Source organism: Hirundo rustica, chromosome 1 (genome assembly GCF_015227805.2).
Source record: "Hirundo rustica isolate bHirRus1 chromosome 1, bHirRus1.pri.v3, whole genome shotgun sequence".
NCBI lineage: Eukaryota > Metazoa > Chordata > Aves > Passeriformes > Hirundinidae > Hirundo > Hirundo rustica.
The window spans coordinates 18,799,128-18,816,220 of NC_053450.1; the positions used below are offsets into that span (position 1 = coordinate 18,799,128).

Sequence of the window (17,093 nt, forward strand, 5' to 3'; positions counted from 1 at the left end):
GAATAGTTTAGGCACAAAACCCCCAACTTTCCAACAAAGTCAAAACCCAGAAGCAGTCAAGCTTCGTATTGGGAAATTCTTAGGTTTCCCAAATTTTGTCTAAAATGCTAATTCCCTCTAGAAAAATACAGGATTGTGGTAAACTAACTCCAGAATTAACAGACTCAGTCTGGCTGTAAGATTAATGCCAGGTTTGTATTTTTATAGAAATATTTTAAAGCAACCACAAAAATTCATCTGGAGATACCTAAAATCAGACACAAATCCAATCCGATGTCTTTCTTAGTAGTGATCATCACAGTGATTTCCTGCTGATCCAGTCCCACAGCTTTTCCAAGATAATTGGGTGCCCAGAAGATATATATTTGGAACATTGTTGCACTCATAATTTATGTGAACAAAATACAGAGTCCCTTGACCTTCCATTACATTTATTCTGCAGTATATACTGAAGGGGAAAAAAGGCTCGGAATTCAGTAAATCATTACAGTACATATATTCTGAGAATATAAAGCTTTTAATGATAATATGGTAGAAATTAGTCATTTCCTTCTATAAAATAGCATGTAACAAACAAGTGGAGGAAGGGTAGATACAGTGTGTTATGTATGAGAGCTGAGATCTTCATCTGTGCTGCAGCTACTGCATTTCATCTTTACAGAGTGCTGAGAAATCAAGAAGTTACATAACTTAGTGAAAAGCTGATTGGGCCAGTGACATTTTAAATCTGACTCTGTGAAAATCAATTGCAAGATGTGAAAAGAAAAAAAAAAACACAACTCTTCTGGAACCAAAATCTCCATCCCATAATATATGCATATATACGTACACTTTAAAATAAAAAAGAGCAATGAAACTTTGAAGAAAAAGGGAGTGTGGGACAGAAGTAGAAGGACAGGCAGAGCAGAGAATGAACAGAATAATCACAAGTTATTTCAAGATACTGTTATGAAGAAGCAAAAAGACAACTTATTTTGCAGTTACCCTTCTGATTCTGCTTCTGCTAAATAGTTAACAGGCAACATAGTAGCAATTTATAACATGGAGCTTAAACGGAATTAGAAAGCCAAACAATACTTACATATATAAAAAAGCATATGATTTTTTTTATCTGGAAACACAACACAGACCTACTTGGATCAGCCTTTACTTTTCTAAACAAAAATGTCCCCATTGAAAGGATTTAAAGCTATCTGTCACTGGAAGCAGATTAGGAAAAGTCAACAGACCTAATTTATTTTCCAGTTGTCTCAGCAAAAAAAAAAAACCAAAAGAGACAATGATATTGACTCAGGGACCATAAAGGAATCTCTACAATCCACAAAATTTGATATATTAGAATTCACAACAATCACTCTCACTTTTTGTCCATTCAAACATGGGTCACCATGAAAAAACAAAGTTCTGGTAATTCTTATTTGACTCATATACAAGTGAAGTGAACTTTCAGAGAAGGAAAGCAAATGACAGTTTCTGTAAAAGGGGTGTAGTGGGTGAAAAGGAGCCCATTCAAAATACACCCAAAGCACATGAAGAGAGAATTCACTGAATGAGTGCCGAATTAGAATCATGTTCCTGCTCATCCAGAAAGCACCTACTGAAGATGTCCACCAGACCAAGGTCTGCACATTCTTAGGCACAAAACTACATCTGGATCTAGTCCTGTGAGCAAAGGTGAGAGCTGCACAAGCACATGGAGACAAAAGGCACCACTGCCCATACTCAGCAAAGGAAAACCTTGCACTGAGGAGGATGCCAACAGTTAAAACTCTTGCTTAATCATCAGCATCAGCAAACTACAAGCACTTTGATGAGCTGATCTGTTTAAACTCAAAGCTGACTCTTGAGCACAGCAAGGTGGCAAAACACAAACCTGCCCTACCTGCACAATGCTTCCTACAGGAAAAAAGAGTAGTTTATTTTACCAATAAATTTTGCGTGATAAGGACGGCTGCCAGCTGAACCTGGCATCTGCTAAACTTGCTTTCACAAGAACACTTTTTCCTCCCAGAATTATATTTAGTATCTTTCAGAAACATAAACATAATGAAATGTTCACTGCATTTTGTTCAGCTATTGCAGGATTTCCCCCTACTCAAACAGCAGCAGCAGAATTTTAATGACTGGAAAAATGCAGCAGGGCTGTAAGAGAATATTGTACTGCAGCACATCACTGCTTCTGTAGGTTTCCTTCACTGTAACTCTGATCTCCTAAATCTGTACAGCACCAGTACATATTTCTGTAAAATGCAGCTCCTAGCAGAGATTAATTAGGGGAAAAAAAAGGGCTTGAGAACTTCTTAATCAAGTTCCATAGTTACAATACCTAGGAAAAAGCCTAACAAAAAGCCCAAAAGCAGAATTCCAAAATAGTTCCAGTGCCATCTGATATGATTTCTTTCTTTACTTCCTTTTTACCCCCAATGCCTTTGAATTTTAAAATACCCATACATTTACTGTACCTTTCTGCCAAACTGCCTCCCATGAAGGAATTAAATGTATAATTGAGATCTTCAAGTCATTACAAAGCAAATCAGTCTTTTAGAATGATTGCAGGGAATGAAATGACACAAATCAATTTTATGCCAAGACACTTTTGAATGCATGCATTCAATACATATCACACAACCCCTCATAAACCTGAGGGACTGCTTTCACAAAAAGCACTTCCAAGATTTTCAGGGAAGGCATTTTCAAAGCTTTAAGATGAAGTTCTCAACTGTACTGTGAATAAGCTCATCAGTCAAATATTAAGATTTTAAAATTTTTACTGGTAGTGGGTATTTGAGGCTAAATTCGTAGACAGCCATGTTGCTCAAAAGAACATTTGCCTTTCTCCTCTCATTTTGTTCATTAGTCATAAGTGGAGCTAGACTGAATATTTTTTGAGACTCATTCCCCCATTTGCATCTTAAGGCTTCTGAAAAGAGACTGACAGGAAGCACTTTATCTCTACCTTCTTACAGTTGACATTGTTGTTTATTCATTGGTGCTTCAGTTCACCACCCACAGATTATTTAGTCACTCATCACTACTCAGAAAGAGTCATCGATAAAATTGTGTTTCACTGGGGGTGACAAAACTAAAAATTCAAGTTGCTGCTTCCAGGTTTTGTCAGAAACTCCAAAATTCCAAAAACAATATTCCTGCCTCTTACTGCCTTTTTCACTTCATCCTGATGCTAAATGTCTAAAAAGCTTCCACAAAAAGACAATATTAATTCACTACACACTTTTACATCTCCATATCTTCACATCCATACAAATGGCACGTTGTTCAAGCTGTATGGGCTCAGCAGACAGTAAGTGCTGTCTTTCATCTGGATGACCCACTAAAACCACAGCAAGTCCCCTGCTTCCCATGCTTGGTTCTCTCCTGATTCCTCCTCATGCTTCCATCAAGAAAACTATTCTGAAGATCCCTCCCATCTTAATCTCCTTGTTTTTCTCTAATACTTCTCCATTCATATTGCTCCACTACCTCCATGATTTCAGGACTAAAGGAACACATAAGAAAAATGCAGATAAGAAAATTCATAGAACCGAGCTAATTACTTCAACAACTATTTTCACTTGGACTCCTCTGCAGGAGGTTTTTTTAATTTTTCTCTTTTTTTGTAAGAAGAAAAAATTGGTGGAGGAATAATATAAGCAATCAGATTTTGGAAAGCTTCCAAGAGCAAAAATGTCAGGAAATTACTGCAGATGCAGTAACCTGGGCATTTCAATCAGGAATACAAATAATAGCTAAAAATCTATTTAAACTGGCTGTTCACAACACTGATAAGAAATCATTTCCCTTTTGTTTCTTAGGCCTTTATTTGAGCAGTTGTTTGAAACGATCACCCCCTGACAGAGGCCTTCACTCAGGAAGGCAGGGCTCTATCACAAAAGGTGTGGTCAAAAGACATGGGTCATCCCTGCCTTGTCATTTCAGGTTCTTTCCCTCTTGCTCTAGCAAACTGCTTTCCCACCCCATAGGCCCATTCTGAGTGTTCCATGCCTTCTGCAGCCTCTCCCTCTCCCTCTCCTCTCTTTTTTATTTCTTCCCTTGAGAGGCAATGCAAGCCCCTCAGCACAGGCATACCCCAGGCTCTCCAGAGCCCCAAGGAGGCAAACACAGACACCTACCTGCATGTAGCATCTTGCATGATCATGACCTGTTTCTGGGCTTTTTGTTCCTGTTATTTTCTTCTTCACAAGTGGCTTTGAAAGAAAAGGTAACCCCTCTGTTAATGTTATAATGTGGATGTGTCTTTATAAACCAAACGGAATTGTTTTACCCATTAGCCTGCTTATGAGAAATTGAGAAAGCCTTAACACCAAAGCATGAACTTGGAAGCACCTTTGTCAGGATGCTGCCAGCAGTCTTAAAGCAAAAAGTCAGCTTCAGAAACTCTGGGCACTTTCACATACCATACACCAAAAAGAAAAGCTGTTTTTAAACATTCCTAGTCTCAGCAAAACTAGGCGTGCATTAAGAAATGACAGCAGCATTCAAAAATCATTTCTCCATGGCATTCCTCTAATACCAGGAACTCTTGGCTAAAGCAATTCAATTTCTAAGTGGCTTTCTCAGCAACCACTTGCCATGACACTGACGTCAGCCTTTGTCACGTCAGGGCCTGTCTGTCACAATGAGAGTTTCTCTCTTGTCACTCCAGAGTTGTTGGTGCCTTCACAACTGCTTCATTCAGGAGACTGCTTAAACAGTGCCATTATTTAAAATGTAACTCAGAAATTAATAAAAGAGAAGGTTGAACATTTCCTTCTTCAGGTGCTAGTCTCTTTTCCCATTATTCTATGATTTGAGGCTGCCAAAGAGCCCACATTATCACTGATGAAGCCAACTCCCTTCATCAAAACATCAGGCTCATCAAGGAACTTCATCAAGTATTTGAGGTTTTTACCCCTAGATACTCTGTGGAGAAGGAAAGCTTCTGCTTTTCCCTACCACTCATCCCATCTCCTGTCCCTCCTACCAAATATACCAGGGACAGACAGAAATGAAAATCCTTGGAGGCAGTTACCTTCACTTATCCCAAGCCATCTCACTTCTACTCCACTGACTCATCCAGGGCAATCACATAAATAGGAATTCTCCAGGTTTTCTGCAAGTCACATTTTATTTTCCATGCTCTTCCTTTTCACCAGCAGTTGTTGAGTGTACTAGCTAGCTCTTAGAGCCATCCTGACACATGAGATATGAGAATATAGAAAACCACAACATTCTATCAGGGATAACAGGCTTGTGAAACTGCAATTTTAAAGAAATTTTGCAAAAGGTTTTTTGCCTAATAAATCCCATGAATTACACTGTGCAGTTTTAGAGAACAAAAGGGTTTTAATCCTGTTGGAAATTAGGGAACTGCAATATGTCTCTTTTTCTGATTATAGGAAGGATATAAAACACCGAAGGTCATTTCTGAAAGGAGGAGTATATCCCTAATTTCCCAGAAGAAAAGCAGTTTGAGATATAAAAAACTTCTTGTACTGACACTAACTAAAAATATGGCAGGGAGGCAAAGCAACACCAGGGCTGTTAGCAAGCATCTCTGAAGTTCAGAAAGCAGGTGGCTAGAAGTAACAACTGGAAACAGACAGGCAATTTATTCCCATTTAGCTGTCATTTACAGGGAGAGTGAATATAAAAGAACTTAGTTATTTTTCCCATAAGATGATGTATCACTGACAACACCTAAACCTGTTACATTTAACATCATGTAACAGTGAGCCATCCTTGTGACAAGTGTCTTTAGAAACAAATCTTAAAAAAAAGTATTTAGGTTTATATTTGATTCCTGGCTCCTGTAATAAATTTAATGTTCCAAAGCCCATAGCAGTAAAATATACAGGAAAATCATAATAGCGATTATTTTAATTTTAATTTTGGCCTCTTAGTTGCATCTTGAAATAAAGGTTTCTGTTGGGAACATGCTGACTCCTATTTTAAATGTTTGTTCTAGAAATGTCATCAAAGGGACATATATTGTATTTCAACACTTTTAAAAGGTTTTAAATTTAGGAACTGATATAGCAATGACCTTAGGTTTCACCATTTGCCTTTACCAAAATGGTACTGATCATTAAGATCACCTTCGAAACAAACCAAATCAAATTATGTAACCCATGGTGTTAACATCTATGCTATTATAAAACATTAATAATGCAGTTTTGTTTTTCTGCAATGGTGCCTTTCTTCCTGTCCTTTCAAGGAGAGTACAAGGACAGCTTTACAACTGACACAGGCCCTGTCTATTGTTCTTCCTCACTTCCACCTTGTAAACTGTCAGGTCAAATTTCTTCATCTTGAAATTTATGGAACAGAAGCATATAATTAGAAAGGCTCATTTCCTAAATTAGATGGTTAGCTAACATCCTTCTCTGTATTACATAAAGGACTTCAAAAGAAAAGGTACCCAAACAAGAATTAGCTATTAAAAAAAAAAAAAAAAAAAAAAAAAAAAAAAAAAAAAAAAAAAGTGCCACTCATGCTGCAATATTTTCAGTTTGGTATTTTCTAAGAAGCTCTATGTACAATACTGTTTGCATACCCAACCCTAAATTGCATGGTATCCTCTCTAACAGAAAGGTTCCACTGCAATTCATTCCTTCATGATGAAAAAGGTGCAGAGAGGTATGAGCACTAAGGCACATGCCCACAAATGAGAGAATACCGTTGGGCAGAAATTAATGTCTAGAAATGTGGAGCAGAAGAATGTCCATTCTCTGTAAGATCTACTGATGAATGCAGGTACACCAGAAAACTAACATGGCAATGACACCTCTCCAGTAATTTAAGCAGTGCCTAAACTCAGCTTTCCCTTGGGAACTCACTGCATCACTGGTCAGAATCCTTCCAACTGAAAAGCTACAGGTTTACTTCTCCATGCTTGCCCCTAATCCTCCACATCTCCACCAAGTGGAGGGAACACCTTTCTTTGAAACATGAAGCGAATCCACTGTGCTCAGTTCCAGATATTCCAGCTTCAAGAACTTGTGTGCAAAGAAACTAGATAGCATTTAAAGGCTAAGAAGCACAAATAAGCAAATAAGAGAAAAAACTATATAATGTGATTTTCATGGCATGGATGCTACAGTTAATTTTGTCTTAGCAACAGTTTTAGCATCAACCTTTTGGGAAAATGAGTGTACATATGTACCTGCACTGCTTTGGAAGGCAATATCGGCTCAGTTGGTATTTTCCAAATCCAGTAGATAAAAAGTGAAGCACCGTATCTCTTTCTCATTATTTACATGGACATGCTTCCTGTGCATCCAGGAGGAACATTTAGATTCAGACCACTGAAAAAGTACAAGTTGTCTCCCTGTTCTGTTCTCTGCAGCACAAATCTCTCTTTTCAGCAGTTTTCTCTCCTTTGAAAGGCAATGCAATCAGATTCTGAGCAGTAGAATGGAACTACTATTTCAGGCCATGAATTGCACTATTCCTATTTAGAGGAACATCCTGTGTTCAAAAGTACTGAACAGCCAGAAACACCTATTGAAATCAATCCTAGTTAGTGCTCAGAACCAAAGCTAAGTAATAGTTAATTCTAGGGTTGTTTTTTTTTTTTTTTAAATTGAATGAAGAGTTTAATTTCAGCATTCAAAATGTTAATTCAGTATTAACCTCCAAATTTATTCACAGAGCAAATGCCTTTGCCTCCATCTTTACCAGACAGTTGCTAACACCTCCACCTGTGAGTGGAAAATCAGTAATAGCTGAAAATTAGTAACAAGCCAGTCAGAACACAGGAGGACTACTGTGCCAAACCTCCCTGCTCTGCACATCTGTAACATCTTCCACTGTTGTTCATCTTCCGTGGTGATATTCACCATCAAATACAAGCAGAAAAAACTAAAGCAAAAACAGAAGCCACCAGCCACAAAAGGTGCAGGCAGCTAACTGGGACACACGGCAGTTCTGGAAAGTGACACCTGCAATTACAAAACCTGTCTTTTCCCTGACTGAATCCTAATGGCTGATATGACCAATTTGGGGTTTTGCCATAAATCTATGACATTAAATCGGGATCCATTGACATGGAATGTGTGGTCTAATAAGGACAAATTGAACTGTGAATCCAGAATGCAGAGATAGAGACTGGCAATGTGGAACATGGACACACAGGTCCTGAGCTTTCCTTGGAACACCATATCCCTCCTCACTACCTGACAAGCCATATTTGAAACAAAGCTGGGTTGTGACAGGTCTATTTAACAGTAAATCACCAGTACTGAGAAGCTCCCACCACCTCTGCACATCCATTTTCACAACTCTTGTATTTCCTGCCACTGTTCTTTAACCATCTCTCTTCTCGTGTTCATAGCTTCATATTTGACCCGTAGCTCCCCAAAACACCATCAGCTCCTCAGAGTGGCCTCTAAAGCTTCATGTCATGGGAAACCACCCACAGCTGAATGATACCACAGCATACCCAAGCCTCGAGCCTGTCCACTCAATGGACACAGAGAGGAAGAACCTACAGTGTAATCCAAGCTGATCCCTTCATCAGAGATGTATTTCACTCCCAGTGCTCATTGCTTCCCCTCAGGTCCCCACTTTGTCAGCTGGAAGTGGTATCTGTGTACACCAGAGGAACTGTTATCTGTACCTCCAGCTCTACAGAACACCCTTCTCAGAAAGAGCAAGGAATCAGGAATCAGCCAGAAGGGGAACATGCATGACAATATGGAGGAGAATTCAGGTACTATGAAATCTCTGGATTTTTCACCACTGCACCTAAGGAAAGGCAGGAGTGCAGCCCTGCTAATACTGCATCCTCAAAAGCCTCTGGGAAGAGAGTAAATATCATGCAGCTCCTCTGGCCAGTAGATCTGGCTTTTCACTCCTTTGAATGGACTGGGATACTACAAAAGTATTCCTTCGACCTATGATGGTGGACGTACATCTGTTATTTATAAATAGTTTTTCTCTTTGCATCTTCAGTACATGTGCATCCTCTTTCAAGACTAGCAAAGCTTGACTGACAGTGGGTAAGGCCTAAGGATACATTGTGATGCACGTCTGCTGATATATTTTCCAAACCCTTAGAGCAAAGGAAAAATCCAAGCATGAAAACAAAGCACCACCATTTTCAATATAAATATTTTCTTTTTTTCTAGAGGAGATGGTAAAATAATTAGTCCTAAGCTACAGCAGCAATCTCCCATGTAAAATAAGCTCTTTAAGAAACCCTGACTTGCAGCAATAAAGAAAGGAGCTACAAAAATCCAGAAACTAACATCCTGATGTAGCAAAAAAAAAAAAAAAAAAAAACCAACCAACCAACCAAACAAAACGGAAGTGTGCTTGTGAGCTCACTAGGGGCTCTGTCACTTTGGTGCAAGTAAAGGATGATGATGTGAAGACTAGTGTCACTCAGTTCAGGACACAGTCTATTTTGACACAGCTTACATTAGGGCCAAATTCTTGTACCAGCGTGGAAAGAAGCAGAACCATTTTCCTGATGCAGCACTGCACTCATGAGGCTGGAACTGAGGCTTGCATTTCTGTAGGCACACAAGGAAACAGCAGGTGACAGTAGAGATTGTGGCACAGTTTTCCTGCTGCCATGACCTGCTCTGCTCAAGGCTGGACTCTACAGCCAGACAGAAATGTTCATTGCAACCTCACTACTCCATTCTGCCAGGAATATAAGACTGATACATAACTGCAGGCAAATTCAAGGACTTCAAGATTTTTAAGCCCTACCTGAGCCCTGGTTAACATCCCTTTATTTATTCACCATATTGTTTGGAGAAGAGAATGAGAATCAGGCTCATTTCTGGTACCTGGTAGAGCTATACCAGAGAAATAAAGCTTGGCCATAGGTAGGAATGAAAAATTAAAATAAAGGTTATGTCACTCTGTCGTTGAATCTTGCTAAAAGGACTGTCTATAACTTCAAATATAGAGTGTTCATAAATCTTCCATAGCAGAGAAGCAAACAAAGACAAGTAATAAAATATCTGCTTTTGCAAACTGAAGGATAAAATTATATAATTAATATTATATAATTAATATTATATAATTAATATTATATAATAGCTGAGTAAAAATCTGAATAACTAGGGGTTTTTAAATTTTATTCACCACCTTGTATTATGTGGAGAGTGATATGACCATTCTGTGGCAACACCATGTATATTGTATCCCTAAATATTGGGAAGAACTCTAAAGATTTCACAATTCTATATTTAAATCTAATATTTGCATAGTAGGGGCACACATCCTTCTGCAGTGGGCAAACTTTGGTTTTCCTTTAGGTTGACTCGTCCACTCTGCCCTCCCTTGCACTCTACCAGGTCAGGCAGTTGATTATCTGACGGGTACTGTGAATACTCAGAACAATTAATACTTTACACCAAGGGAACACTAGACTTCCATACTCCATTGCAAGCACAAGCAGAAGCTACATGCACTTGCCTGTAAGGTTAGGTGAAGTTAATCCTTTCTATCTTATATTTTTAATTGGGTATTCCACTATTGGTTTTTTTTTTTTTTCCAATGCTTCTTCACTTTGAAGTAGCTCTTGATATTTTGCACAAGTTTTAAGTTGATCACAAGTATTGTACTGGTGCTGAACAGAATAGCACATTTTGGCACCCTTAGAATATCACTTTCCTTTGTCTCTATTTTATTTCTCCTATATATCCTATGTCTTATTTCTTAATAACTTTTGTCTTTGTTCTTCTCATTCTTACATCTCATTTATTTTATTGCATTATTTTTCTTTCCACTTTTCTTTCTAAGTAGACTGCCAAAAAAGTTTGCAAGTACTTCAGTTTTACAATGTCCTAATACTATTTTAGGGATGCTTTAGAAAATAATCTCAACCGATGAAATTTTTTTGTGAACCTCTGTTCTCTCTGAAGGAACATTTTTATGCCCTGTCATCATAATGTTGCATAACCAGCAGTCAGAGAGCATCATGTGGACATGGATGAATTCTGCCTGCATGGGCTACGCAAAGGGCTCAGACTGACATTACAGGTCTTGTCACATGTCTTTCCCAGAGAAATGGGATATCAATAATGTCAAAACTGAAACAGTTTAAAAAAAAAAAAATCAATTGGAGAAGACCCAGATAAAAGAAAGGGCTAGAATTTATAATATATGTAGATAAAGGTGTTTTTCTTCTCATTCTGTTGCCTTACTGTGGTAAAGCCCTTCTCTTCATGGCACATTTTGACAGCTTGCCTCCCAATTTTCCCCATTCCAAACAAACCAGTAACACAAAGTAGAACTGGACCTGGCAGCCTGTTAGCTTGGCACCCAAGCAGAAACTTATAATGACAGTTATATTCAGGAGTGGAGGGAGAAGCTGGCTCTTCATAGAAACATCTCTGTTAGAAAATATATAAGAAAACATAACAGAAGAGCAACGAATGTCCTTGTCTACAGTCTAATTGGCTTAATTACACTACTGTAGGGCTGCTTTATTCTGCCACATCTACATGTCTTTTAAATACCTCCAGGGATGACCTGGATTCCCTGAGCAGTCTCTACCAATGTTTGGACAGCTTTTTCAATAAATAATTTTTTCCTGATAGCCAATCTAAAACTCCCCTGGTAAAGCTTGACGCTCACCTCACCACTTTTAACTTGGGGAAGAGACCAGCACCCACCTGGCCACAGCCTCATCTCAGGGAGTGGAAGAGATCAATAAGGTCCCCCCAACCTCCTTTCCCTCAGGCTAAACAACCCAAGCTCCCTCAGCTGCTCCTCCTCAGACGTGTGCTCCAGACCCTTTCCCAGCTCCCTTGCCCTTCCCTGGACATGCTCTAGCACTTCAATGTCCTTTTGAAGGAAGTGACCCAATACTGGATACAGCACTCAAGGTGTGGCCTCACCAGTGCCCAGCACAGGGGACAATCCCTGCCCTGCTCCTGCTGGCCACACCATTGCTGATCCAGGCCAGGATGCCATTGGCCCTCTTGGCCACCTGGTCCATGTCCAACCCCTGTTGCCCAGCCCTCCCAAATGAGTTAATGAAAAAAACTGCAGTCACTGACAGTTTGCCACTGGAGTGACAGAAAATTATTGGAAAACCCCAAATTTCTCATTTTTTAGAAGATAACAACAAATATTTCCCATTTTCTTAAATAATAACAAGTGTGAGATCTGCTTTTGCTATATTTTTTACATTATTTTCATCAGTTCCAATGAAAACACAACAAATACTGCAGTAAAGTGATTAGTCTAGGAGAAAACATCCTATTTTAGCAAAAACTACAGTAATCTTGACTTCAGTGAAAACTATCCTATTGTCCTTTCCCTCTCTTAAGGAACTCTGAGAACTCTGAACCTTTTAAAGGCTCTAAATACTGAATATATATAGATATACCTTCCTGCATCTAATATGAAGTAAGCAAGAGGACTGCATTAAAATACAATCTATTTTCTATTTCCAAAGAGGCACACAAAGGAAGACTCCATTTCAGCAATTCATAATAAAGGCAACACACAATGGGGCATATTCTCAAAACTGAACAAAGCTCTTCATCCTCTGTCTATTTTTTAAAGATACTGGATAGAAAAAAAAAAAAAAGGAATCTTAATTCTATCAGTTTCTATTACTCTCCAGCACTCATATCTTGAGAGTTAAATTCAAATACTCCTCTCAATAAAAATGTCCAAGAAACAGACCTGTTGTGGTATTTTTTCATTTCAAGATCTAGATGATTTTGCACCAACAGCATTTCCCATTCTCTACAATACATCTGCATTCTTCCAGAAGCTATCATACCAGCTTAACTTGAAACATATGGCTACTGTGAGAGAAAAATAAGTGTAATATCTTGGTTCCCTTGTTATTTCATTCCTGGGAATCCAGCAAATGGCAATATTCCATACTAGAGCATTCTTTATTCTGAAAAACTCTCTCCTGCTTTCTGTAATTCTTAAGTTTTTTCTGTGGTCTTCAGCCTGGATTCTATGGCCTGAAAAGTACCTGCTGGAATGAGCAAGAGAGGCTGAAGGAACCCTACATTTAAAGCATTTCACAAGGAGAAATTCATCATTGTAAAATAACTTCTCTCCTTCAAAATCCTTTTAGATTTCTTGTCACAATTCACATACCATTAGACAGTCTTACTGTGAGCATGGACCAAATTTAGACCCAAACTTTAAATAAATTCTGTGCAAGTGAAAAATGGCTACCTACACAGACATTGTTGGCAATTAAAGGTGACAAATTATTGCTGCAGAAAAAAGTAACTTGAGGTCAAAATCTTATCACTGTATATTTTTTTTTTTTTTTTTTTTTTTAATTTCAACAACAACAAAAAAGGCTCATGTCTACGCCTTGTCAAGATAGAAGTTATATTAAAAAAAAAAAATCCTACAATGCTAGAACAAATCTTCTAATTCTGTGACAATCAAGTTAGGTATTTTCCTTTTCAGCCAGTGTCACTTTTTCCTTTTTTTAAGCACAAAAGATAGGAAGTTGATTTTAAATGGAGCATCACTGGAAACACAGGATTTGGGGTGTCTCTTTTTCTCTGAATGTCTGAAATATAAGCTACGGTGGGACACATGCTGGTATGTTGCATCAGTAAATTATTTTGATTATGTTTAACATACTTGGAAACCGCAAAAAGTATTTATCAAGGAAATGCATCTTAATTGCAGATGTTACAGAGTTTCTAGAAAGCGTAAGGAAGATCAGTGTGGAAAAATCAAATGATGATTGACTTTTTGTAATGGCAGACAGTAACAAATACTGGGAAAACAAGTGTGAAGAACTTAAAAGGTATAGATTGCTGTGGTGGTTGATCCCACCTGGCAGCCAAGCAACCACCTAGCTGCTCACTCTCTCCATCTCCAATGGGACATGAGAAAAAATAGGAATAATGAGAACACCTATGGGTAGAAATAAAGACAGGGAAATCACTAACCAAGTACTATTGCAGGCAAAACAGTCTCACTTCAGGGACATTTAATTTATTGTCATTAAGTATAAATATTTAATTAATGATTCATATATTGGGAAAGAAACAAAAGAAAAAAAAAATCTCTCTCTTGTCTGCCACAACCTTATTCCAGACCACTTTCCTTGTCCTTTCCTGGTCTCCACTCATCATGTTACCACTGTGGGCTATACTCAGCCCCCTGGGTGATGGCCAGAGGCTGAAGGGTCAGATCACAGCAGTTCTTCTCAGTCACTCTCTTTTTCCCCCTCTTCTCTTCCCCTTCTCCTTCCCTGTCAATTGTTTCTTCTGCTCCAGCACAGGCCTTCCAGGGGCCATGGTTCCTTTGGGAGAGCACCTGCTCCAGCATGGGCTCATCGATGTGCCGCAACTCCTGTGCTGTGGGGGACCTTCTCCTGCTCTGGCCATGGTTGCCCCGTCCCCTTCTCTCGTCCCCTTCTGCCCCTGGCTGATCCAGGCTGATTGCAGAGGTGCCCCCGGGAGCTGATGGGCTCAGCTAGGGATCCCTGCAGGGCTGGGATCTGCTGTGCCGAGCACAGGGCAGCCTGGCTCCTCTGACACAGCCCATCCCAAAGCTCCCCTCTGGGAAAACCTCGGCAGCAGCCCCAAGTACAACTGCTAAGTGTCAGAAACAGACCAAAGATTTAAAGTATTTGGAAAAAGGCTTTTGTAAATGGAGGGTAGTTTTAAAACACATGCTGCATTCTAAACAATGTAAAATATTTACTTTAGCAAAATCAATGAAAGAGAAAGATCTTCTTATAAGTAATAATAATACTTGAATGAGAAAATTAAGTAGATCTTCAGTATTTTATTAATTTGCAACCAATTGCTTATGTCTTGAGTAGTGAATTTCTCTGAAAGGATCAATGAATCTGGAATTGCTTATTGTATTGATATTTAAGATGAGAATGATCAGATTTTGTTCTGAAAATAAGGCTTTTCTAACAGTTTTTAAACTTCTTAGATTTATAATGATAAAATTTGTTACTATTTCTTAGCTTTATTTTTATACTTTGTTTAATACAGATTAATAGCAGAAAAGAACTCTAGACAAATATAGTTGATGACTTTGGCCATCTGTTTCTCAAGATCTGTTTAGGAAAATTGTAAAGCTTGAGAAATTGCTTATAAAACAAATAGGTTTTTTCAGTCAGGTCTTCTTTTCCCCAGTCCCTATTTTAATTTCACCTTGCAGCTTCTAGCTTCAGCTAGAAGAGGAGGGAAATGCCTCACAAAGCTGCAGGTACCTAAGCCTGCACATCCTGGGGTGGACTGGCCACAGACCTCTAGCTCCACAGGGTACTTCTTTCAGAAGTTTGTTCCACTGGCTTCTTGTGGAGTTCAAAGCCCATCTGAGCTCCTGCTGCACACATTTATATGCACAATTTGGTGCTATTTTGGAGAAGATCGAGGGATTTTGAAATTCTTCTTGATATTCATTGAAAGTAAAACAAAGAATAGTTGTGGGACACTTTTACTGAATCGACCTAATCTTCCAGTAAATCTGATACAGTCAGACTGTACTCTGACAGTATTTGACGTGAGTTACCAAAAGCATGAAAGCAACAATGACAATACTCCAGAGTACTGCCTGAAAACAGAAATGGAAAAATTCAGGTATTGAACTAGAGCTACTTCATCTGGCAAGATAATAAACTCCAGAGAATTTCAATGGTTGGGTGATTTACAGTCTTATGAATTTCCAAATAGTTTCTCCCATAAAAACAAAGTCTTAAGAACATGCCTGCTCCTTAATTTTCCCATACACAACAAAATCTAACAATTAATCTCAATCCAAAACTACTGCAGAACATAAATCTGGAACACATTTTGGATATCAATCAGGATGCTTTTAGACACAGCAAATCCTTACACCCAAAATGTGCTTCAACAGTGCACAACTTTCTGTACAGCTTCCCAAAGGCCAGAGTACCCTACAGTAGCTGCAGGAGAGGAACCGGAGGTAGAGGCAGATCTAACACCACCTGGCATGGCATATCCAACCAGAAAACTCAGGCAAGGCCCTCCAAGAGCTTTGAAGCTAACAGAGAGGTTGACAGTCTGATCAGTGATGTGCTGGCAGAGACATACTGAGCATATGCTGGCAGGCTACAACACACATCACAGCATGTTCTTGGTTCTTTGTTGCTCAGAATCAGTGGCTCTACCTCGGCCTGGCTTGGCTAATAAAAAGGTACCAAACATTCAGAAAAATCCCTGCAGCACAGCTGGAATGAGCAGTATGTTCAAGAAAACTATCTGAACCGCATTTCTCACCCTGTTCAGCAATGGGTTCTTTGAATTTGTTACCTCGCCTACTGTCAGTGACTTCAAAACTGAAGAGCAGCTGATATGAATGGAAAAGTTATAAGTTCAAGAAGAACTGGCATCAATGCCAGATGGGAAAATGACACCATACAACTACCACAGCACTGACCAACCTCAACAGCAGTGACACGAACATATACAGCGACAAACACACATCCAGAGAGCTGAGTGATACACTACATCATGATCTGGCAGACCTGCAAAATTCCAGCTTCTTTCCACCAGTAACACCATCCTCCTTACCTTTCCTCTGCCAGGAGATCAGCTCTACCACAACTGGGAGGGCAGCAAAGTCACCAGCTCCTTCCTAAGGGCCACATCAAACAGTGAGCTCAGTCCAGCCCTCCTTACTCAAGGAACGCACATCTTTCTTACAACTGCTCTATGTGCTGGAAACACCAGAGAACATAAAATATATCTAGAGCACACACTTACGCAAGCTTGGCTTTGCTGACGTAGAAGATGATAGCATAAATCTAAAAACATTTTCAGCTTCCCTTTGAAGAGAGATTTCCTTTCTCAGCTAGCACTGTTCATTCAGTGCAGAAGAGTCACTGGGTTTAGAAACAGGATGACTCATACTTGTTTAGATGTTTATAAGTTATGTGCAGTTACGGAAGATGTTAGGAAAAAATGTCAGGAAGGCTTAAGTACTGTTCTTTGACAGTATGGTGAAGTGATAGTTAATGTATTAATTTCTGAAAGCAGCTAGTTGAGCACTAAAATCAAAGTGACTCGGCTTTTTCTGTCATTATTTTATCAGTGTACACCTCTAGCTAACAAAGATCTTTTAAATATAAATCAGAGAGTTTTATAACAGTGTGC

The 17,093-nt window shown here is 39.0% G+C and overlaps 1 protein-coding gene across 11 annotated transcripts in view; it reads right to left on the reverse strand.

The window, feature by feature from the left end:
- Positions 1-17,093, reverse strand: part of OXR1 (oxidation resistance 1) — a 270,959-nt gene that overhangs the window by 151,290 nt on the left and 102,576 nt on the right. The window contains exon 1 of one of the 11 annotated variants that reach the window (XM_040084343.2): positions 16,512-16,656. The exons of the other annotated variants lie outside the window; for them this stretch is intronic. The gene's annotated coding sequence lies outside the window, so the exon portion shown is untranslated. Of the gene's footprint in view, positions 1-16,511; positions 16,657-17,093 lie in introns of those variants that run through there. 11 annotated transcript variants of the gene reach the window in all.